This window comes from Lagenorhynchus albirostris, chromosome 13, assembly GCF_949774975.1.
Source record: "Lagenorhynchus albirostris chromosome 13, mLagAlb1.1, whole genome shotgun sequence".
NCBI classification, from domain to species: Eukaryota; Metazoa; Chordata; class Mammalia; order Artiodactyla; family Delphinidae; genus Lagenorhynchus; species Lagenorhynchus albirostris.
The window spans coordinates 71,520,668-71,544,256 of NC_083107.1; the positions used below are offsets into that span (position 1 = coordinate 71,520,668).

The following is a 23,589-nucleotide window of genomic DNA, read 5'->3' on the forward strand; positions in this document are numbered from 1 at the left end:
TGTGAGTGGACGTTAAGTCATTCTCAGAGGGCTCAGGGTTTTGTTTTGTTTTGTTTCCTACCCTATGGAAAACTCGTGGTTCTTATACGGCGGCAGAACAAGGAGAACCGTGACTTATGGTTCTCAATTTACAGAGCTGATTTCATGGGCTTTCGACAGGAATATGATATTTCTGACAATCACAATTCTTCTTGACGCTGGCGTGTTTGGAGGGCAGATGTCCCATATGCCACGCTCTCTGATTTGTTTTTAGGGCCTTCCAGGTATGTGAGAAACTCTCACAGAAATGCAAATTGATGGCATCTGTGGATGCAGAAGTCTGAGCTCCTGTGTCTGCCTGCTGTAAATAACCTTCCCCCTGCACGGCCATGGAAGCCATCAGAAGAAGGGGAGATGCCAGAGGAATCAGCAAAGGAGAGCGAGCTCCTGCCTGTCACCCTCCCTGGATTCCGCAGGACAGTGGAACCTCTGGCCACTCCTGCTGGGCTGGAAGCCACTGAGTTCTTGCTTCCTGGCCAGGTCCCCGCTGAACGATGCAGATGCTACTGCCACAAACTGGGGGACCCCTGGGGAGAGGTCCTTGTCCTCTGGATGGTGACAAGGCAGTGGTGGGAGGAGAGAGGTGTTCTCCTTGCAGATACCTTTCCAAATTTAAGGGGTGTTGGAAAGAACTGTGGAGAAAACAGGTCATGTCAGTAGTCTGGTACTATCCTAGTTCTTAAGTTCAGAGGTGGGATCATGTGTGTTCATTTTACTGTCAGGTCACAAAAGTTATCTAAATGTTGCATGTACTATTTTGAATCTATCTTATCACATCAAAACTTGTATGTGGTACTCAGGGATGTCCAATATCTCTGGATGCAAAGTGAAATCTCTAAGACAAGCCTGGCTCTGAGAACTGCTGCTATCAAACCATCTTAGCAGGTAAGCAAAGCCCTCTCTGGGACCGAGAGTGGCCCTCACTGGCCCTCTGAGACCTGGCAGTGCCACCCAGGCTGTGGGAAGGACACAGGCGGCCACGCAGAAAGGTAACACACCTGAGGTCATGCCGCAGGTGACCGGCTGCAGCTTGGGCTGGGGGAGGAGTGGGGGCCAGCCGATGCAGCAGCGGCTCCAGGATTCGGTTTATAAGTAAAAACAAGCAGCGGGGGAAGAACAGCTGGTATTGAGTCTGGCGCTAGGATTAGTCTGTAACGCTAATCACAAGAAGTGGAAAAAATTAGGAGGTCCTGCCTGCCAAGGAGGTTTTCAAACACATGCATGTGCTGCAGTTGCGGTGGGATTAGATTCTCCCAGCGCCAGAGAGCCCAGCGCCCGCAGCCAGGACCAGAGCCCGTTCCTGGGCACCACACCCCAGAGCCTGGCTCTGAAAGGACTCGAGAAGAGCCAGTCCCCTCTCTGGGGCTGTGAGTACAGAGGGGATACTTTGGCGAAGGCAAGCCCTCTAAGCTCCTCTGTGATGTCCTGGAGAGAAGCTGGGACCAATGGGCAGAGAGAGAGACGGAAGGTCCCTGATCCCAGTGGATGCAGCAGAGTTGACCATTATACTCGCTGCCACTAAGAAGATTATGAGCCCTACAGGCTGAAGTAGGGTGATGTTCAGGACATACACAAAACCCAGGGGAAAACCCAGACATCAGAAATTGCTTCAAACACCTGCGGAGCAAGATTATCATGTGCCCTGGGCCAGGTGGTGCAATGATCTGGACGCAACTCACCAACAAGCATGGTAAGGGGGTAGGGGGAGGGACAATATAGGGGTAGGGGGTTAAGAGGTACAAACTCTTAGGTAAACAATAAGCTACAAGGATATATTGTACAACATGGGGAATATGGCCAATATTTTATAATAACTATAAATGGAGTGTAACCTTTAAAAATTGTGAACCACTATATTGTACACCTAGCTTATATAATATTATTGTATATCAACAACAAAAAAGCATGGTGAGGGGGTGACTGGGGGGCACCCTGTGACCTCCTACCACCTCTTCCATTGCCCTCAGGGCTCCCTACCACCCCCTAGAATGCCGCCACTACAGGGAGGCTTCCAGTAGCCCCTCACATCTTGGTACAGTTTCCTTTAAAAATGGGCTTTCCTTCACACAGAGAACAGAGGCAGTATTGAAGCGCCAGGTACTTGGGGCTGAGGGTGAGAAGAGAAGAAGAGATTAGCCCAGCAAGATGCAACAAAGACTTCAGAACTGCTATGGACTGAACTGTGTCCCTCCCAAATCCATATGTTAAAGCTCTAACCTCCAATGTGACTATATTTGGAAATAGAGGCTTTATGGAATTAAAGTTAAATGAGGTCCTGATGCATTAAGATTAGTGTCCTTACAAGAAGAGACACCAGGGAAGGCTTAAGTTCTCTACCCCCCTCTCTCTCTGCCATGTGAGGACACAGCAGAACGGTGGCCATCTGCAAGCCAGGAAGCGAGCCCTCACCAGACCCCGACTATGCTGGCGCTCTGATCTTGGACATCCAGCCTCCAGAACTGTGAGTCACAAAGTTTCTGTTGTTTAAGGCACTCACTCAGTCTTTGGTATTTTGTCGCGGCAGCCGGAGCTAATACAGAAACTAAATTCATGCAAAGCAAGGCCCATATGAGATGCAGGAGAGACACCCTGATGGCAATGAGTAGTGGACACAGGACCAAAAGTGGAAGAGAAGAGTAGGTGACAGGTCACTAGAATCCACCCTGGACTAGATGGGAACTGAGGGAGTCTTTAGTGGTCTTCAGCTTCAGGGTCATGATGAGGGGTCACTCACACCATCTCCAGCCCAGTATGAGGGGTCACTCACACCATTGCCAGCCCAGGATCAGGGGTCACTCATACTATGGCTGGCCCAGGGTGAGGGGTCACTCACACCGATGCAGGGCCCTTAGGCTGAAACAAACCCTGTTCTCAGAACTCTCTGGAGAAGACTCAGCAGCCTTCTGCCCCTCCAGTCCTGTATCTTGGAAGCGTGCCCCATGACAAAGCACGTGTCTTTGTAGCAGCGTGGATCGCTTTTGTTTCAATTTGGACCGCACAGAGCTGAAAAAGATGCTCGGGCCAGTGGTGTGCCTGTTCCTGAGAAACTTCTTGTTACGATAACAGGAAAGCGTTTCTGGAGAAGCTGCCGGTACAGATTCTCCCCGATATCCTTCCCACCTCCCCCAGCAACCCCAAACCCTCACTTTGGTGTTGCTATTTGTTTCTACAAAATGTGGAGCTTTTCAAAAGACATTCAATTTTCTTTGTTGCTATTCAGTTGCCATAGTCAATTAAAATCTATCAATGCCCCTGAATAAATTTGTGCTAGGTGAAGAAAGAGCCTCAGTGCAATCTCCCGCCATGATCTCTATTACCTTATGTTACTTTAATAGCTAGAGTAATAGTTTGTTATTAATGGAATTAAGCAATTTAGTACAAGCTTCCCAGAGGTCTTATAAGACAACTATTATAATTTGTATTCTCAGATTTTCCATTGAGTAGATGCCATGTGTTTTACATTACTTGCTAATGTTTCGAGAGATAGCAGTAGTATATTTAATATCTGGCTTTGTTTAATGGTTTCTAAGCCTCTTTCAATGTAGGTAAGTGCTGCTGGAATTTTGAGCAGTTTAAAAGTCTACATTGTACAAATAATTATCTCGAATATTATTCAGCCCCATTTCAATTTGTACTTTGACTTTGTCACCCATCCATCCTAAAGATTTGATCCAAATGTGTTTTTCCATTTTTCTCAGTGAAAACAGTCTCCTGTCCCTATGGAGAAAACCAGGAAACAAGCTTCTAATGAGCACATGTCTCAGACACACACGTACGTGCAAACACACATATACATACGGCACTCACACCAGTTTAGCATATTTCTTCATATAAATATGAATAGTCATATTTAATCAAAGATTAAAAAAATTTTTTTTGATGGTTGCAAAACCTGTTTTTAGAAGGAATAAATGTATTCACTGCATTATGAAACAGCGTGAGAAAACAAGATCTTACAATGTACACCATCTCTGTGTTTAAATAGTTTCATTTCTATTCATGAGCTCCCTGATTAGATACATGGAAAATATCATCAGTAGAATATGAATAATTCTGACAAATTAATAGCCGATTTTTTTTTAAAGAATGAAAATACGTGTAAGCACCTCATCTTCATTAGATAAAGCTGCTATCAGGGGTGCACGAAAATCGTGGCCCACCTGACCGCGGCACAAATCCCTGGCAAACAGCAAGCAATGAAAGAAAGGGCGAGGGGCCTCCAGGGAATTGAGTAGAAAAGGGCAGCGCTAGTTGCAAGAACAGGTTGGGGCAAACACCCAGCTGGCCAGGAGCGTGGAGTGTTCTACTTTATGTCATTCCTCTGAGGTAGGCAGGGCAGAGATGACACAGCCATGGGATTTTAGAGCAGGAAAAGACCTCAGAAATTGTCCAGAATCATCCACTGCCCATTACAGGAATACCTCGGAGATATTTCGGGTTTGGTTCCAGACCACCGCAATAAAGTGAATATCTCAATAAATCGAGTCACACAGGTTTTTTGGTTTCCCAGTGCACATAAAAATTATGTTTATGCTATACTGTAGTCTAGTAAGTGTGCAATAGCAGTACGTCTAAGAAAACAGGTGTATACCTTAATTCCAAAATGCTTTACTGCTAAAACATGCTATCATCTGAGCCTTCAGTGGGTCGTAATCTTTTTGCAACAGTCACGTCAAAGATCACGGATGACAGATCACCGTAACAAAAATAATAATCATGACAAAGTTTGAAACATGGAGAGAATGACCAAAACGTGACTCAGAGACACGAAGTGAGCAGTGCTGTGGGAAAAATGGTGCCGATAGACTTGCTCGACGCAGGGCTGCCACAAACCTTCAGTTTGTAAAAAACAGAGTATCTGTGAAGCTCCATAAAGCAAAGTGCAATAACATGAGGTCTGCCTGAACACCCTAGACTGTTTCCGTTGTTGCAGGACATGGAGGGAGGAAAGTAATCCACCCAAGATAACACAACCATCATGCAGAGAGGCAGGACCTGAATTCTGGCTTTTGGGCTCAGAGTCCAGGGCTTTCTCTGCTAGGCTGTGTGGAAATTAAATCATACCCATCAGACACTTGATGCCTGCATGGTGCTGGAGCCCGTGGTGGGCAGTGAGGGCACTGCGGTGAGTGAACATAGCTCCTGTCTTCTAGGAGCTGACAGCCCCAAGTGGGAGACTAGGGAAGAGTGAACACACTGCGAGGACGCAGCCAATGCTGAGGAAGGGGTGCTGCTGTATGTAAGACTGGCCCACATCTCGGCTCTCTCGCTTCCTCGCCCTTGACCTTGAGCACGTTACCTAATGTGTTTGAGCCTCAATAGACTCATCTGTGAAAATGGCAATAATAATAATACCCGCTTGACAGGATTACTGCAAGGCACTCAAAAGTAGACATTCTAGGACCAAAGAGAACGCACCCACACCAGCTCATGTGAAAGGGAGGACTCTTGCGAGACCATGGTGAGGTTTCAGAGGGAGCCAGCAGGTGGACAGAAACAGGAAGAGCTTCAGGGACCAGCCACGATGAGCTCCATCTCTTGTTCAAGGTTCTGCTTCTCCTAGGCCATCATCTTCCTTTTCCTTTCCTTCCCTATCACTGCCTTTGAGACTGAACCTGGACAGGCACAGAGCTCCAGAATAATTGCTCTTGTGTTGCATCTGTATTACCATTCGGCTGAAGTGCCCAGCCCCAAATGGAACTCTCTCTGGTTCTCTGGAGAGAGATCCTATTGGTCTAGTGAATTTTTAAAAGTCAGGAGCCATTAGTCCTACGTTGCGGGCCAGCCGATGGAAGGGCACCCTTGAAATCAGGACTCTGCCCCTCATCCAGTAAACTGGAGGGGTGGGGCTGCATGACCTGCTATCAGCAGCAGGGGTTGTGGGTGGGTGCAGATGTTTCCAGAAGCTGGAGTGGGCAAGGCAGGCAGCCCCAAACTTGTCTGATACAGAAGGCTGTCAAAGGTTCGTTTCTTTTCCTGCACTCAAAGTACAAACAGCATGTCATGATAAAGAGAGAATGGCTGGTTCTGCCTTGGGAAGAGGCCTAGGTGGGCAAGTCCAGACAGGGTGACGGGAATGGCATTCCAGGTAGAGGAAAAGGCATGGAAAAGGCACCGTGGTATAAAGTACAGAGTGTGATCATGGGTCATGCTGTCAGCACAGGGATGGGGGGTTCCAAAGGCAGATGTCTGGATCTTATCCTACATGGACGGGGGGAACTGGCAGTGTGGTTTGCACCCTGGAGGATCACTCTGGAGGCCAGTGCGCAGAAACTGGAAGGGGGCAAAGAGGGAGAGGGGGAGAAATGAGGCGGGAGACCACGGTGGTCCTGCAGGTTACAAGTGGTGAGCACCTGCTGAACCAAGTCAAGAGCACAGGGATGGAGGAGAGGGATGGGTGGGGAGAGGTTAGGAGACAGAGCTTAGCTCCAGGGCTTGGGGATGGGGAGGGACGGAGGAGAGGGCTGGCGGCACGCCCACACTTCTGACTTGGGGACTGGGTAGATGGCGTGGCCATTCCCAGAGGCGGGGAGCACGGGAAGGGGAGTGGCTGGAAAAACGATGACGAGTCCTGTGAGGTCTTGTGGCACCTGGGGATCATCCTGGGGAGAGCAGGGGGGACATGTTATACAGACCCTGGGGATGGGTCTGGGAGATGCTGGTGTATAGCTGAGGGACAGGAGATCAATAGCACCTAGAAGGCTGGAGGACAGTGATAAGGGCTTCACACTGCTTGGATGGGGATGAAAGAGGCAGAGTGAGAGGGTCAGGAGTGGAGCTGAAGGCCCAGCTGGGTGGACGCTGGCACGAGTGGGAGCCACCAGCCCTGTGATGTGATCGACATCCCCCATCACCTTCAATCACCGGCCCTTCCTAGTCCACGCAGGGCCCTGCCACCACTTTCCCAGAGGACCTAGGCCTCACCTCCACCTTCTCCTGGGCAGGAGTAAAGAGTCACTGGAGAAACTCCTTCTGAAACCCCAAGCCCACAAGTCCCTGCGCTGAAGGTCTTGAGCTCTGGGCCCAAGAACAGCAGCGCTAGAGGCTGCGGTGGTCCACACACCCACCCACCTGCAGAAGGGTGGGAGCTCTTAGCGGGTGCAGGGAGAGAGAGGGACTTTTCTGGCCCACCAGAGGGTCCTCGGTCCTATTAGGAGCAGTGAACGTTTGCAGAGTACCAGGGAGAGCTGCTGGTCTCCCCCACAGCCTCCTGACAAAAAAGGGCAGTGATCTTCACCTTAGAATCGAATGCGAAGGAAGGCGGGGAAGGGCGCAGCCTGGCTTCCTAGACCAGCACAGCTGGTAACTGGACTGGGCCCAGGATGCCTTCGCCACCCTCCAGAGGCCCCTGTAACCCAGCTGCTGGCATGGGGGGTTTTGGCCGAGAGCCCATCCATTTAACCAGCCCTCGGGGTGGGTGATGCATTAATATTGAACGAGTACCACTCTGTTTACTTTTACAAGCCCTAACTTCCCATAAATCCAAGTCAGAATCAATCTTCTTCTATGGAAGATATTAATGGCAATTCCATTATTTAAATCCAATCAATGTTTTTTTTTTTTTTTTTTTTTTTGGTCCCTTTGTACTGAGCAGAGTAGTTTGGAGGGGGCTTTTGACCAGGCAACGGAAAAAAAAAAAAAGTCAAATGACCTTGCTCACATCTCAGGATTGCCGTTAGATAACTGCTTAGGAAAAAAGGATTCAGTTTCTCTCCATTTATCCGACAGAATCGGAAGGTTTTAATTCCACTGGCCTAGGAAAAATAAAAATTCTTCTCTCGTGTTCACTGCACCCTGCCTGAGTGCTTTCAGGGACACTCAGTGTCCCTGCTTTTTAAACTCAGAACTTAGCTGCGATCTACTGCTTTCCAATCAAATTTAATTTTTTTTTTTTTTAACTATGAACCCATCTCTTCTAGGAACTGTCTTCAGTGGACTACAAAATAGCTGAAACAAGTGGGGGTTATTTGTTCCCAGAAGTAAAAAGGCACAAAAACGAGACAGAAACCTAGAGGTCTAGGAGATCACAAGGCCAACAGACCCCCCTCCAGGATGCTCTTAGCCCATGGGGGCTTCTGCCACTTGTACGCTCACTGAAAAGTGAAGGACCGTGTGAGGGTGTGCAACTCCAGACTCACCACCAGCAGAGGCAGGCAGGAAAAAAATCTGCTTAATATAGAACTGTAACTGAGATTAATATAAATAATATAATAATATAAATATAACTAAGAGAACGATGTTTTCAAAGCCAAACCAGGGACCTGGAGGGGAGGAGACCCCTCCTGGGATCCGTCTGAAGGCCTGTCCTTTTCCTCCTGGCTGACTCCCTCCCTCCTGTGGGATTTAAGGTGGGTGGGTGTCACCTCCTTCTGGAGGCTTCCCCAGCTCCCTGGCCAGGTTCCGTCCTTGCACTTTTCACCGTGATCCATTCGCACGCCCACCCCTCCCCTGCTCCTCCCCTGGTTCACTCAGCAGCCTCAGGGGCCACGTCAGTGTTGTGCTTGAAGCAGGGGCTCTGCCCCCACCAGGCCCCCTGCCGCCAGGGATGGAGCCTCGCCTCATGCCTCAGCGTGCAAGCTGTCCTCTCAGAGCCTCCTCTCGGGAGGGATTCCACAGGGCAGGCTTCTGAGAACGCGTCCTTGTGGCAGGAGGTACGAAGGGCTTCGGCCTCACCCTGCTTTAGGAGGCAGCTGCGGACTAGCTGTTCTCCATTTCCATTCAAAACAAAACAAAGGAATATGGGCTTAAATTGCAGCAAGGGAGATTTAGGTCAGATAGAAGAAAAGCCTGTAGGAGCCACCTCAGTGGGGACTGTGGGAGCTGATGGAATTTCCTGCCCTGGAGACCTGTGGCAGAGGCTCTAGTGTCAGGGCTGAGCCAGCCCCAGGGCTCGCTGGAGGAGAAGGCCCGGGGCAGGCCTAGCAGGTCCCCCTCCGCGTGCAGCCCCGCAGCACGCCCTCACTGAGAACACAAGGACAAATTACATGGGAGCACACACGTAATAGAGCATCGTTTCTGGGGGCTGTCGGAGGTTGTACCTGCTATCTGTCAGAGCCCATGGAGATGCATGCTCTCCGCCTCCCCCTCCCTAAATGACAGTTTTGCTTTCTGTCAATCCGTCCGCAATGGCACGGGGCACGGGAAGTCTCGTCCTGATGGGCTGGAGGAGCCAGCCTGGAAGAGGGAGCTGCTGGGACCCCCGTGGAGCTGCGCAGCAGGTCTCAGCTTGGAGCTGCCAGCGGGAGAGGAAGTACCAGCCCCAGGGAACAAGGCCCTGAACAACAGGGGATGCGCCCCTCCTTTCGGGATAAGCAAGAGGTAGATGTCTCACATTAGTCACCGGGATCCCCAGGTAATTCCCAGTAGGAGGCCAAGGTCAGGGGCACGGCCAAGCCTGGAGGCAAATCTGTGACCCACCTGTGACACACGTTTGAGACCTCCTAGGGGTGTTTTCATGGAGACAGCATGCCCTGCACACTTGTTTGTCTCCCTCCTGCTTTTGACTTGCATTGTCTTACAGTCTCCTTTTAAGTCACCTTCAATCCTTTCTGAACTCAGTGAGGTGAAAACAGGCAGAACCGAAAGCTTCCTGCTTTTCTCTGGCTGGGCCCTGGGCAGCCAGCTCCCACCCCGTCAGGCCTCCCGGGAGAGAGGGTTGCAGATCCCCTTCCCTACCCGCAGGTGCCAGGCCAGAGCCGTCGATTCTGGCGACCCCACAGTGGGGAACTGCAGCCAGTCTGCCGAGAGCCCTCCAAGGCCCGTGAGAGAGGCTCGGTCAGTTCACAGCACCTGTGCGCTGACACGGGACTGGGGCAAAGAGGGGACCGACAGGGTGGTCTGTCAGAGCATCACCGTGCCCGGGACGGTGGCTGTGCCACCCTCGTCTGCCCGCCTTGGCCTGTGAGACTCGGCCCCATGCTGAGCAGCGTGCTGAGACCATCGGCCTAAGGCAGGCGATGCCCCAGGGGTGGATCCCCCACTTCTGGATGCAAAGTTGTACAGGAAGTGGCCTGGGGACGTAGGTCAGTGTGGGAGCCTGACAGGCAGGACAGGAGCGGTGTCTCCTCAGGGAAGCCTCCTCAAAGGACAGGGGAAGTTTCCGTCTGATTCAAGCTGTTCTGGAACGCAGCAAGGGACCACTTCTCCTGGCCTTTGTGTCCTCCAGTCCTGACCACCCCGCTGTCCACAGTAGGAGAGGTAAGAAGGCTACAAGGGGCCTCTCCCAGGGCTGGTTACCACCGTTATTGAGAAATGAGCACGCATGGGACTTCCCCCACTACACGACCTGGCCCAGAGATCTGTGCAACATTCCAGATGTGGGACATTTCCAGCATCCAGCAACTCCACCCTGTTCCTCACAGCTCCCAACTCAGGGTGGCTCTGGTGGCCTGAGAAGTGTCACCAAGACCGTTCATGACTGCAGGCCCTGGGGACGCTGGTTGTGGGGGTGCTGATGTGTCCTTGTGTGCCCCGACCCAGGAAAAGCCAAGAATGGGCAGTGGGAGAGATTTCACCTCTTCTTCTTTGGGGTCTCTCCCTGACTGGGGGTCCCTGGGCAGGACTCTGAGGTAGTCCTGCAGATGCAGGGCGAGCAGCTGGCCTTGCTGGTAGGGCGACAGTATGGGCAGGAGAGGAACAGCGCTGCCAATCCTAAAGACCAGCCCATACAGTCGGGTTCACACCATCTGGGCACAGAGCTCCTCCCCCAGGATGGGGAAGCGTGGCCCGAAGGCTATGTTCCTGATAAGAAGTGTACCAGGCCGGTGAGAAGATGGGAAGTTCAGATGAAGACATGCCCTCCTCCTCCCGGCTCCAATGGCTTTGGTTTGGCCTCTAAACACCCCTCACGAGTCTAATGATACCACTAACTAGTCAGCCAGCCAGTGAGGCTGGGGTCTGCAGTCCCTATGAAACACCTCCTGGGCCCCCCGCTTGGTGAGGGAGACCAGTGGGGGAACACAGGCTTCCAGGGCTCCCAGCTTAGCTGGGAGGGCACAGGTCACACAGACATCAAGGCCAGACAAGGGATGAGAGGTTAAAACTCACAGTAGGAGGGGGTGGGACGGGTGGGCTCAGAGCCAGAGCTGACCTGAGTCCCAGACCGCGCGCGCTCTGACCCTGGGTAAGTTATTTAGCCTCTGGGAACCTCAGTTTACTTCTCTGTAAAGGGGGACAATAATAGTACCCATGTCCGTCCATAGGGTTGCTGGGAGGATTCCAGGAGAAAGTACATGGAAACCGTTCAGCATAGCCTTTGGCCCTTGGTCAGCACTCAATACTCGTCCTTGTTATTCCAGAGACTAAACCCTGCTGAGCCAGGGGAGGGGTGGGGAGGGAGGGCTTCAGAAAGGCCAGGCCCGAGTCCGGCTCATCAGCAGGACACCGGAGGCGGGGAGGGAGCTGCGTCCCCACGGCTGCACGGCCGCTGGAAGCCTCGTTCTAAATGGATTATTGTTTATTGGCGGCTAATCCCGTCTCTGGGGTCACGAATTATTTACCAGATGACAACCTCATAATTGTTAATGACAGATGCCCCAAGGACAAGCTGACGTACCTTCTGAAGCCACAGTGCTAACTGTGGAGTCCCCGAAGCCCCCATGTGGCCACATCCAGAGTGTCACTCCTAGGGACGTTGCCTGACTGGCCCCTGGGGATCAATCACGAATCCAACCCCCTCAGGACACAGACAAAGAAACTGAGATCCAGAGAGGAGCAGGGGCATGCTTCCCGGTCCCAAAGCCGGCCAGCGGCAGCCCTTGATGGGGCAGGCCCCAGTGCTCTGAGGGGCATTTGTCCGCCGTTCGGGTTTAGGCTCCGGGGGCAGCTGCGGGCTGAGCAGGAGCTCAAGTCCTCTGTGATGGGTGCTGGGAGATCCCCCACCAGAAGCGAGGCGGAGGGGCCCCAGGACCCTCTGCTGTTGTCCCTGGAGAATCAGTTTGCAGCCCAGCGGCTGTTTGGGATCCCTGTGGTCTGAGGAGGGCCACCTCCCTGGGAGCAGAGGTCCCCTGGTGACTGGATGTATTTAGCAAGCAAAGGCCACAGGGTGACTGGCAAGGGGGCGGAGGTAGGGGGTGGGCATTTGGTCCTGAAGAAAGTATGAATTACGTCCATGAGTCGGCTGGGGTCCCAGCCCTTAGGATAATAACAGCAAACCCTTGTATTAAGCTATGTTTCATGCACTATTCTAGATGTTGTATTATATGAACTATTTAATCCTTTCAACCACCCCATGAGGTAGGTATATTTATAATCTCTATTTTGCAGGTGAAGAAACTGAGGCACGAGGAGGTTCAATAATGTGTCGGAAGTCACACAGCTGGTGGGGGCAGGGCTGGGATTAGGACCCAGGCAGTCTTGTTTCATTATCTGTGCCCTTGACCACTACACTACGCTGCTTACTACAAATGTTCCCCAAATGAATGAATGAACGAGTGAATGAATGCTGGGAGGTCCCTTTGAATATGGGACCTCTTTTTCCAAAAGTGTTTTAAATGTTAAATTGAGCATACTGAGACCCTGGGTTCCAGCAGGGTCTGGGAGCCTGTCTTCCTCTTGGACTGGGGACTGAGCTTGGAACAGCAGAAAGGAGAGCTCTGGCCTGGGGTGCTGGTGCTCCAGGGGCAGTGGCCTTGGAAGGGCTGGGTCAGTGCATTGCCCTCACTGCCCTGAGGTGGGCAGCTGTGAGCTGCTCTCATGGGCGTGGCAGGACCCTGAGTACACGCAGGCGAGACAGGTTAAATGAGATGCTTCTGAGTGAGGCACACATGCCACTCACTCATTCCATAACTGTACCAGAACCTTCTTTGTGTCAGGCTGTGGGGAGTGACCAGTGACCAAGACACTGTCCCTGCCCTCAGGGGACTCCCAGCTGCCTCCCAAGGCAGACAAGAAAACAGCCAGGTGCCAGGTGAGAGGGCTCTGGGACAGAAGGGAAGCAGAGGGGCTGAGGGACCCAGGAGCACTGCCAGAGGCCGTGTGAGTTGACCTCCTATGATCTGTTCCTTTACAGTGTTACATGTGCTCAGCTCTGAGCTCACAGTGGTCCGGGGATGAGCCTTGAGCACACTGGCCAGTGAAAGGACTGCACTTGACCCCAAAAGAACCAAATGGGTGCCGGGGAGAGTAATCGTATCAGGAAATCAGAGGAGAAGAGAGAGAATTCCCAGCGTGGGTGGCCTGGGAGCGCTTTGCCAGGAGATGGGTAGGGATGGGAGAGGCACTCCTGGGAGATGCAGGCTTAGCAGGACAGGTGCTCAGAGGTTCGAGGCACACAAGCAGGGTCAGTTAGAAGCACAGGGTCTGTCTGGAGGGGAACAGAGGCCGTGTGTGAGTGCGTGAGGCATGCACGGGTGCCGGGGTGGAAGTCAGGGGAGGTGAGTTTGGCTAGCTGGTATGGGGTCAGATTTACTTTATCTGATTCACAGAGCCAGTAGTGCAGCTCTGTGCTCACCTGTGCAAGATGCAGAGCACTCTGATTGCATTTTAGAAAGCCCTGAACTGCTGCTAAGTAAGTAATCGCACTGTTTATTCTGGGTTGGAGAAGCAGGATGCCTCCTGTCCGTGCTAATGGGAGGGCGAGGCTCTCTGGCTGGCTGCTGGGGGCTGCCTTGTGCACATCCGTGAGCATGGCACTGATCTGAGAAGGGACCCTGGATAGAGCCTCTCCGTGTCCGGACTTTCATTTCCCACTTTTGGCACCTGCCTGTGTACCTGGAGGAGGGGGGATAGGTTAATTGTTACCTCCTGTGCTGTTACTAGGTCACTTTGTAAAAGCAGAAATATGCTTTTAATGATTTTTTGTTGTTGTTGCTACCTCACAAACCAGATGCTTTTATCTAAATGAGTTGCTACAAATCAAAAGAAGGGCTCATGAGGGTTGCTAGGCTGCATCTGTCTTACACAGGGAAGCTCTAGCTCTGTGAATGAGAATTAAGTCTCCCCCATCCTTTTAGCATCCAGCTCTCTTACAAGTAAGAGTGAGAACATGCACTGGCAGCTGTAATGAATGTGCCTCCGAGTGGCCTGGATGAGAGGATGCAGTGAGTGAGTGGTCTGCAGCCTGCAGTGGTAATTCCATTCGCTGTTCAACTTGGTGTAGGTGGGTGATGCCTGGGCCTGGCTGACTGTGGTCTTTGGGCCTCTTGGGTCACTGTGGGTGGGAGGAAGGAAGGAAGATGTGATTCTTCCAGTTTTTTTCCTGGGTGGGGGTGGGACTACACTGAGGCCCAGAGGATGGTCATTCAATGCTGGGCTTGACACACAGTAGGTGCTCAACTAATGTTTGTGGAAGGCAGGCAGGCGCAGACTGACACTCGCTCAGAGGTCTTAGGCTTCAATCTAAGGAGTAGCAGTTGATGTGGAGGCAGGAGGGGCTCTGGATTAGGAACCAGGAGACAAGGACTCTAGTTCCCACTCTGCTTTGATTGGCTGTGTGACCTTGGGCAAGACACTGGCCCTCTCTGGGCCTCAGCTTGTTTTGCTCAGTATAATCAATGGCAACAATAATTCCTCTCTATCTACCTCCTAGGGTCTCCCTTATGACCAAGTAGATGAAGTTATGTGAAAACACTTTGCGAACTGAAAGCACTGGGTCATGGGAAGAGGTAAAGTAAGTCCTACGGTCTTAGTCTTGGATGTTCTAACAAAGTGAGGTTGGGGCAGTGGCTGCCCTGAGCACGAGGCTGCCAAAGAGTCTCTGGGGCTCAGGGAGTGCACGGGGAGCTTGGCTGTGAGAGTGCTCTCTGGCTAGTGCTCTGTGAGCCTTCAGCTCTGCTTCCATTATCTGAGAGCGTGGCTTCTGGAGGCTTAGCATGGCATTCAATGCCCATCACAGCCGAGACCCAATTACCTTTCCAGCCATATCTCCCAACTCTTAGGTCTCCCTTAGCACTTATGCTCTGGGCTCTCCTGTCCCTTTATATATTCAGGCCTTTGCACAAGCTGTTTCTTTCTATTGCCTGAAACACTGCCTATGTGCGTGTGTGCACTGACACACACACACACACACACACACACACACACACATTTCCAGCTTGAAGTTACCTCTTCTTGGAATCCTGTGGTTTTGATCAAACTAGTTGCTGAATACTCTCATGGCCTCAAATGTGTGCTCTGGGTCAGGGATTTTGTCTCATATGGTCACTGCTGTACCCCCCATGCCCAGAATACAGCCTGGCATAGAGCAGGTGCTTAAGAAATATTTGTTGACTGAATGAGTTCTTCCATAGCACATTGTATAAATTCCTACTGTTGTATTTATCGCATCTTATTGTCAGAATGTATTTACTTGCTGGTCTCTCCACTGGACTGCCAGCTCCTTGAGGACAGGCTTTTGTCTGACCTCTCTGGATCCTGGACCTAGAACAATATACAGTGTGGTTGCCAGTAAGTGCTTGAGTGGATGAATGAATGAGTTTTACCGTGTGCTGGGTATTCTTCTTACAGCCCCAATGCTTCTGGCTCTATCTGTCACGTTGCAAGAGAGAGAGAGAGAATTTATAATTAGCAGATAAAAGCTTAAAAGTTCTGAGTGACCTGTGAAAATATGAAACTATCAATAAGAGCCGGAAGCTCACAAATTCGGGAGCGTCCTTACACAGTCACTGGAGCAGGACTCTGGCAGGGCCACTACCAGCCTATTCAGCATTTTTGTGCAATTTAGAAAGAGGTGTCCCTCCCTCTGAGCCCTCATAGGCACAGCCAAGCTTGCAGAGCACAGGCTGGGTGTCAACTCCCACGCCCCCCCCGGGCCAGGTGCCCTGCTGTAGGGCACAAACCCACAACTGTTCCCATCAGCCCTGGTCTCTGGGGCAGGTGCAAAGTAAAGGAGGAGACAGGTCACTTGGAAATCAAACTTGGCCACAAAAATAAACTCTGAGGTTTGCAGATAAGCTATTTCTAGCCCAGGTGCCAAACAAGGTTTTGCAGCTAGAGTGAACTGCTGTGTGCGCCCTGCCCCCATTAGCCAAGGGGAAGTGCCCTCCCTGTGCATATGCTGCTTCCAACAACTCAACTCCAGAAATGGGGGATCCACCCCTGGGGCATCGCCTGCCTTAGGCTGATGGTCTCAGCACGCTGCTCAGCATGGGGCCGAGTCTCACAGGCCAGGGAGGGCAGACGAGGGTGGCACAGCCACCGTCCCAGGCACAGTGATGCTCTGACAGACCACCCTGTCGGCCCCCTCTTTGCCCCAGTCCCGTGTCAGCGCACAGGTGCTGTGAACTGACCGAGCCTCTCTCACGGGCCTTGGAGGGCTCTTGGCAGACTGGCTGCAGTTCCCCACTGTGGGGTCGCCAGAATCGACGGCTCTGGCCTGGCACCTGCGGGTAGGGAAGGGGGTCTGCAACCCTCTCTCACAGGAGGCCTGACGGGGTGGGAGCTGGCTGCCCAGGGCCCAGCCAGAGAAAAGCAGGAAGCTTTCGGTTCTGCCTGTTTTCACCTCACTGAGTTCAGAAAGGATTGAAGGTGACTTAAAAGGAGACTGTAAGACAATGCAAGTCAAAAGCAGGAGGGAGACAAACAAGTGTGCAGGGCATGCTGTCTCCATGAAAACACCCCTAGGAGGTCTCAAACGTGTGTCACAGGTGGGTCACAGATTTGCCTCCAGGCTTGGCCGTGCCCCTGATCTTGGCCTCCTACTGGGAATTACCTGGGGAGTATCACAGAAATACTAATGCCTGGGTTCCAGCCGTAGAGATTTTCATCTACCTGATCTGGTGTGTAGCCTGGATATCAGAATTTTAAAAATTTCCCTAGGTGATCTTAATATGCAGCCAGGGTTGAGAGCCACTGTTTAGACTTAGAAGAGGCAAACAAGGAGCTTATCTGCTACGACATGATCCAACATGAGATACTGTGATGATGGCTCGGGAGGAGATGCCTATGCTGAAGTCAGAGGCACTGATTTCAGGTCCCAGCAAAGGAGTCACAGTGACAGGATGGACACTGACTGCCACAAAGTCCTAAATGTGAGCATATCTACATGCTCCATAGGAAAATAAGATCTCCTCACAGCCTGTAGGGTTCATGGAAAATCATTTCGGGGTGGGGCGAGATGAGCAGGGTTGACAGATTGCTATCGCCATGGTACCCAGCTTTCAGAAGCCTTGACCCAGGGGGTAGGTTTTTTTTTTTTTTTTGCGGTACGCGGGCCTCTCACTGTCGGGGCCCCTCCCGCCGCGGAGCACAGGTTCCGGACGCGCGGGCTCAGTGGCCATGGCTCACGGGCCCAGCCGCTCCACGGCATGCGGGATCCTCCCGGACCGGGGCACGAACCCGCGCCCCCTGCATCGGCAGGCGGACTCCCAACCACTGCGCCACCAGGGAAGCCCCAGGGGGTAGATTTGAGAATAGCTGAAAGAGTAGATAAATTACATATCAGCCAGCAGTTCTGTTTTGCCAAACCTCCACAACCTCCATCCCAAATCCTCAGGGCTTAGAATCCAGGAATTTGGTTAACACCTTTGAGTTGAGAGTATTGGTTGAAGCTTTAAGATACACAGATGCCCATCCTCATGAGAACAATGAAATTAGAAGGTCTGGGGTAAGAACCCAGGCATCTGTATTTTTTAAATCTCTCCAGGTGACTGCGGTGTTCACTGAGGCCTGAGCACTGCTGGCCCAGGTAATGTCATTTTGCCTCTGAACCTGTCTACCTTCTCCTGGGAGCTAGGAAGGTGGGTGGGTGGGTGGTTATCCTACATTTGAAGCAGAGGAGATGGAGGCTCAGAAAGCTGTACGGGGCTTGCCTGGCGTTAGTGGTGGATTTGGGATGAGAGCCCAGCGGCCTGTCTCTCAGTCCAGCGTCCCTTCTAACACACTGCCTGTGAGGTCATCTGTCCTGCAGTCCTGTGACCTCTGAACTGAATAAGATCATCTGATCTCATGATGGGGAGATAAAAGAATGGTCCCAGGGCTTCCCTGGTGGCGCAGTGGTTGAGAGTCCGCCTGCCGATGCAGGGGACACAGGTTCGTGCCCCGGTCCGGGAGGATGTCACATGCCACGGAGCAGCTGGGCCCGTGAGCCATGGCCGCTGAGCCTGCGTGTCCGGAGCCTGTGCTCCGCAACGGGAGAGGCCACAACAGTGAGAGGCCCGCGTACCACAAAAAAAAAAAAAAGAATGGTCCCTGTCCTCCAGAAGCTCATGGTCCAGGAAAGAGGATGAGAGGCTCAAGACAAAGAGGACAGAGGTTCACAGCCTAGGGAGAGGCGAGGGTTGAGGCATCCCTAAGGCTTCACAGCAGTGAGGTGGCTTCTTTTGTCCAGGTCAAGTCTGAGATGCAATCAGACCGGTGGGTAATGGATTCTCAGAACTATGGAGAAGTGGCCAGGACCTTAGGACAGAGGTGCTTCCTGAGAATCAAGCCCTGGGGACAGCTGAAGCAGAGGGAGTAGAGGGGCTACTGAGAGACAGTAAAGCTGAGGGAAACCCGGTAGCACAAACACCTTCATTTACAGGCAGAAGCAGGAAGAGGGGCTGGAGTGGCCAGAAAGACAGAGAGATGCAGCCCACCCAAGCCGAGGGTGGGAGGCTCCATGTCTACGTGAAACTAGTAGGGAGGTCTTTTGCTGATCCTGAGGAGGACAGGGTTGGCTGGAGGTCTTGAGGACAATGGGGGAGGCAGGGAACAGTTGCAAGGACCGGAAAGGGAATGGACAAGTGATGCATGAAGGACGCCTGGGCAGCACTGAGGGTTTGGCTAAGGCTCTGCTAAAAGATCTGTGCCCAAGCCCCTCGGCGTGATTACATGGCCCCCTCAGACATCTGAGGGCCCAGAGGCCCAGGGAAGGTAGGGGCTGCAGAAGTTTCCAGGGCGGGCCAGGACAGGCAGCAAGAACAAAGGACAAGTGGGTGACAGCTTGGATATGCTGGTGAAAGCAGCACTAAAATGCCAGCCCACAGGTCCATCCTCAGGGTGGAAGCCAAAGGGGGATCAGAAAGAGAAGGAGGGAGGAGGGGCCAGGGGTCCAGTGAAGCAAGGCTGTGAAGAGTGAGGGAGTGCAGAAAGGCACAGGATGTGTGCAGTCAGCAAGGGCACCTTTGGGATGGCTTTGCTGGGTGAAGCTGCTGTGAGTGCAGAAGTCCAGGGCACAGCACAAGGTGTCCTCTGATGGCACAGCTCCAGGTCCCATTAGCTCTGGAGACATCTGTAATGTCCTCCCAGGATGCAGGGCGCCCAGGTGGACTAGGGGCCTGGATAGGCAGCACTGCGACAGTCCCAGGATGAAGGCTGGGGAGGCTGCACAGGGGCGTCCCCCGCACCGATGGGGATGGGCACTGGCCCTTCACCACCTTGGAGCCTAGGTGTCTGCTAATGCCACTCTTGGCTCAGTCTTCAGTTCTGCACGAACCAGGTCCTCAGCTTTTCCCCTTAACTCGTCAGCCCCACCCTGGCCACGGTCGCACACTGCAGTGCTGGCATCAGATTTCCCTCCTGCTGGCTGGTCCCGGTACTGTGCTCTTGGTTACACAGAGGCTGCTCATCAGGCCACAGACAAGCAGAGGGCAGCCCTCCGCGCTCTGCCTCTGAGCAGATCCCGCTTTGTAGCAGGATTCATGGAGCCCAGTGACCTGGCCCAATTTCCACAGGAAAGTGATAGCTCTTCCACTGGTTACCAGGGGTCAACACAGGCCGTGGGAGCTTCCTATCTTCTTGGGAATCTGTGGGAGTCCTGCACGTGAGGGAAACGTATAACCCAGCTGCAGGCCATATGCTATGGTGGTGCTCCCAGGAAAGGCTGGGGGTGTGTGTGTGCGGCGAGTATTTACTGAAAGCCTCGGCAGGCGCTGGGCGGGGTGGTGGAAGGGAGCACAGAGAGAATCAGTGATTATCCTCCAGGGACTGGCCAGGAGGTAGGGAAGACTGCCATGGGTTCACAGTGAGAAGACCAGTCTGGTGGGCACAGAGATGTAAGGCCCACAAGGGGGGTGTCCTATCAGATATGCCTGGTGAGATAACCTTCAAGTCCCTCCCGATCCTAAAATACATGCTTCTCAAAGGTTGGGATGAACAAGAGCCATGTGTCACCCTGCATCAGAGGCAGGGAATAGAAGACCCCAAAATAAAGGCCATTAAACCCGTTGCCCTGGGTCTCTCTACCCCCTTCACCTCAGCCACACTCACACTCACACTCTAAAACTTGAAGGCGTATTCTTGGAAAGCTGACTTCTGTGAAGAGCATCTCCTGAATCTTTTCTCAGACACTTAACTCCACCTTTGCCCCCTCCAAGAGCTGAGAATGCCACGGTCACCAAATCCAAGCTTAACTGTCTAGTTTTCCAACTCCCCTCCTCTGGCCCGACAGTCACAGAAGCAAAGCATTCCCTAGTGTCCAGGATGAGTAGCTGGACAGCTGGCCAGCCAGTCAGTGATGTCCTTAGGAGTGTGCCAACAGCCTAACAACTCTCAAGGTCAGGCGCCCATCTGTCCCCACTGGCCACCCCTGCTGGACTGCTGGGTGGCAGCAGGCTGGGTGCACGTGGATGTTTCTTCTATTTCGGTAGCTGATTCAGGCCCAGCCTGGAGCCTCCTCTTGCTTCCTGCTGACAACCCAGTCTGCCTGCAACTCAGGATCCCTTCTCATTGTGCGAGGGCTCTGGGAGTGCAGCGCATCCCCAACTCCACCGTCTCTGAGTCCAAAGAGAAAGCTCTCTGACCAGCAGACAATCAGGGAGTGGCAGGAACCTTGTTGGTCAGCTGCTGAGACCCCTGCTGTGGAAGGAAGCTGGAGTCCTGGCTACAGGCTGGTCCCAGGCAGAGCCCCTGAGGCTCCTGGTCAGAGGGCACCAGGGCATGGGCCTGCTGAGAACGCAGCATCTGAGCTCGCCCAGCACCAGCCCTAGGAGTGATGCAGAGGTGGCTTCAGCCCATGGACTTCTAAAAGCTCGAGTGTCATCAAGACATGCTAGCCTAGGTCAGCTCAGCTTCAAGCGTCCTGAATCCCGGCGCCTACACCCCCAACGCCCACCTTCATTCCAGGCCCAGCTCGCTGATTAGTTTCATCAGACTCTGCCGTCACAAGGTTAGGCCATGTTCCCCCTACCTCTCCTGGCTGCCTGGTGTTCCTGATCTAGCTTGGAGATTCCTGAATCAAAATCTTCAGGCTGACCTCTATAAATTTAATCCAAGGAAATAATCAAATGACTATGCAAAGACATATATGCAAAAATGTTTGTTATAGTATTATTCGTAAGAGTGAAATATTAAAAATACACTAGATCCCCATTATTAAGGCACTGGTTACGTAAACTGTGTGGCTTATTATAACCATACAATATGAAGCCTTTAAAAATGCTATAGAATTGTATTTACTGACATAAAAAGGTACCTGCAACATATTGTGAAGTCAAAATAATGGATTACCAACTAGTACCTACAGTGTGACCTCATCTGTGTCGTGCATGTGTGCGTGTACACTTTATGTATATGCTTAGGAAAATAGCCTGGAAAAGGACACTAAAATGCTTATTTCTCGGGATTATAATTATAAGTAATTTATATAATTTTAGGTGCTATCTTTTAAAATATTTTTACACTGAACAAATAATATATTATTATTTGTTTTAATATTAATAACATCAATAGTATTTTCATGATATTTAATAATACTATTTTAATAACAAGAAAAGTTAAATTACAAAAGAAGAATTGCAGTTTTTAAGGAGCTAAGTAGTCACCTAGCTGCTGGCCACCCCCAGATCCAACCTCCTGGAGGACCAGAGCCCCAGGGGAGTGAATAAGAGTGACAGCCTTGCTCGTGTGTTGATTCCAGAAGGGTGGGGCCCAGGTGGCTTAGCTTGGCTCTGGTTACCAGTTAATCCCATGTCTACGGTAAAAATCTCACTGACCAAAAGGGTGAGAGGACCAGCTACATTCACCTTACTTCCCCGAGGAAATCGGTGGTAGAGAAGATGACTTTCTGATTTCCAGGTGAGCTGACCTACCTTGCACCGTCCGTCTCTGGCAAGCTCAGGATTCGTCCCCAGGATGCAAAATCCTCGATGGCCACCAACACTTAGCACAGCGTGAACATCACCAGGAGGCCAGGCCGTCTAAAAAGAGACAGAAGAGTGGGGGTGGGGTGGGGAAAAGGTATCATCTTTTGCAAAAAGATCTCTTTGGAATTCCAGCATCTTAGATGGTCCCCAACTTAAGTGGAAGCTTGTCCCTATCTTGGATTTCCCGGTGTGGATGATCTCACACAGGCCATGCCCAAACTCTGCCCCAGCACACCAAGATAAGGGGATCCGAGTGGGCAGCAGAGAACCCCAAGGGGCAGACACTAGATCTCACCCCTCCATCCCCCAAACACAGAAAGCCCTAATCCCCATGGTAGACCCATTAACACGCAATAAGAGAGAGAATAATGGCATTCCCTTCCATCTAATCCAAACCAAGAAATTCCAGAGATGGGGAAAAATAAGAAATGTAAGTCTTCTTTAATGCTGAAAAGAGCACAGGACACAAACTCTAGAACTACAAAAGCACATCATTACTTTTAGACAATGGACAAAGAGACCTTGAGGAGGCAAAGGATGGGTTCCCTGGAGAGAAGGGTTTTAAAAAAATATATGGATTTACTACCTCGTAGAGAGAGGCTATCGAATATGGGGAGGCAGGGCTATCCCTAGTTCCCTAGTTCAAATATAATATATGTGAAAGCCATCTTCACGACAGGAAATGGCATCCTCCACTGCAAAAAACGCATGACTGTCGTTACCTGGGAATCGATACCTTTTTCTAAACTGAATATATCATTACCAACTGATTTTCCCTTTTCCTCTTAGCACTCCAGAGTCCCGGATAGCAGGGAGAAAGCTTTAATGTGATATGAAGGATGTGGACAGGTAAATAAGTTATTGTAAACTAATTCCACCTTACGACGAGCTCCTCTCCGACGATGCAGCGGGTCTTTCTCGGAGCCTCTCAACTCAAGCTTTTTCAGATGCTGCTGACAGACGCACACGGGCCATATCAAAGAGCCATTTTAAAGCTGAAGGCGGCAAAAATATTATTTTTCCCAAGGATAGCGTGTTCCCTTTACGACTAAGAAATAACCTCAGTGGGGAAGCAAAGTAAGCCAAGGTCACCATTTAATTTTGATACAGAACCAAAGTCATGAGTACATTTCCTCTACCGAGCTTATGTGAAGCAGACAGTTAAATCGATGTCTTTGGCCACAAAATACTGACAGTACTGGTGATAATAAACGATCGATGTATTTCTGGGAAAGAGCCTTGGCAGTGACGTGTCGGTGAAGAGAGAGGTCCAGGGGACAGTCGTCAGTCCGTTTTTAGATTCTTGAGGATCTCATTCATTTAATGACCCATTCATGCATTCAATACATATTAAGGGCATCCCCCTTAGGTGTCAGGCAGTGTCTAGGCTCTGGGAATACAAGTGAACAAAACAGGAAGAAAAATTCCTGCCCTCATGGAGCTCATCTTCTAGTGGATGGAAACACAGAACAAACAATAACCTTAAGAAATAAGTACAAATTGTACAATATATTACAAGATCGTCAGCACTATTTATCAGAGAAGACGTAGA

General features: G+C 51.4%; 1 protein-coding gene across 2 annotated transcripts in view; it reads right to left on the reverse strand.

Moving 5' to 3' along the window:
* The window catches only part of KLHL29 (kelch like family member 29), a 311,729-nt gene that overhangs the window by 204,318 nt on the left and 83,822 nt on the right, over positions 1-23,589 (reverse strand). Inside the window, exon 1 of one of the 2 annotated variants that reach the window (XR_009544133.1) lies at positions 21,984-22,037. The gene's annotated coding sequence lies outside the window, so the exon portion shown is untranslated. Of the gene's footprint in view, positions 1-21,983; positions 22,092-23,589 lie in introns of those variants that run through there. The other variant, XM_060169436.1, reaches the window with a different exon arrangement.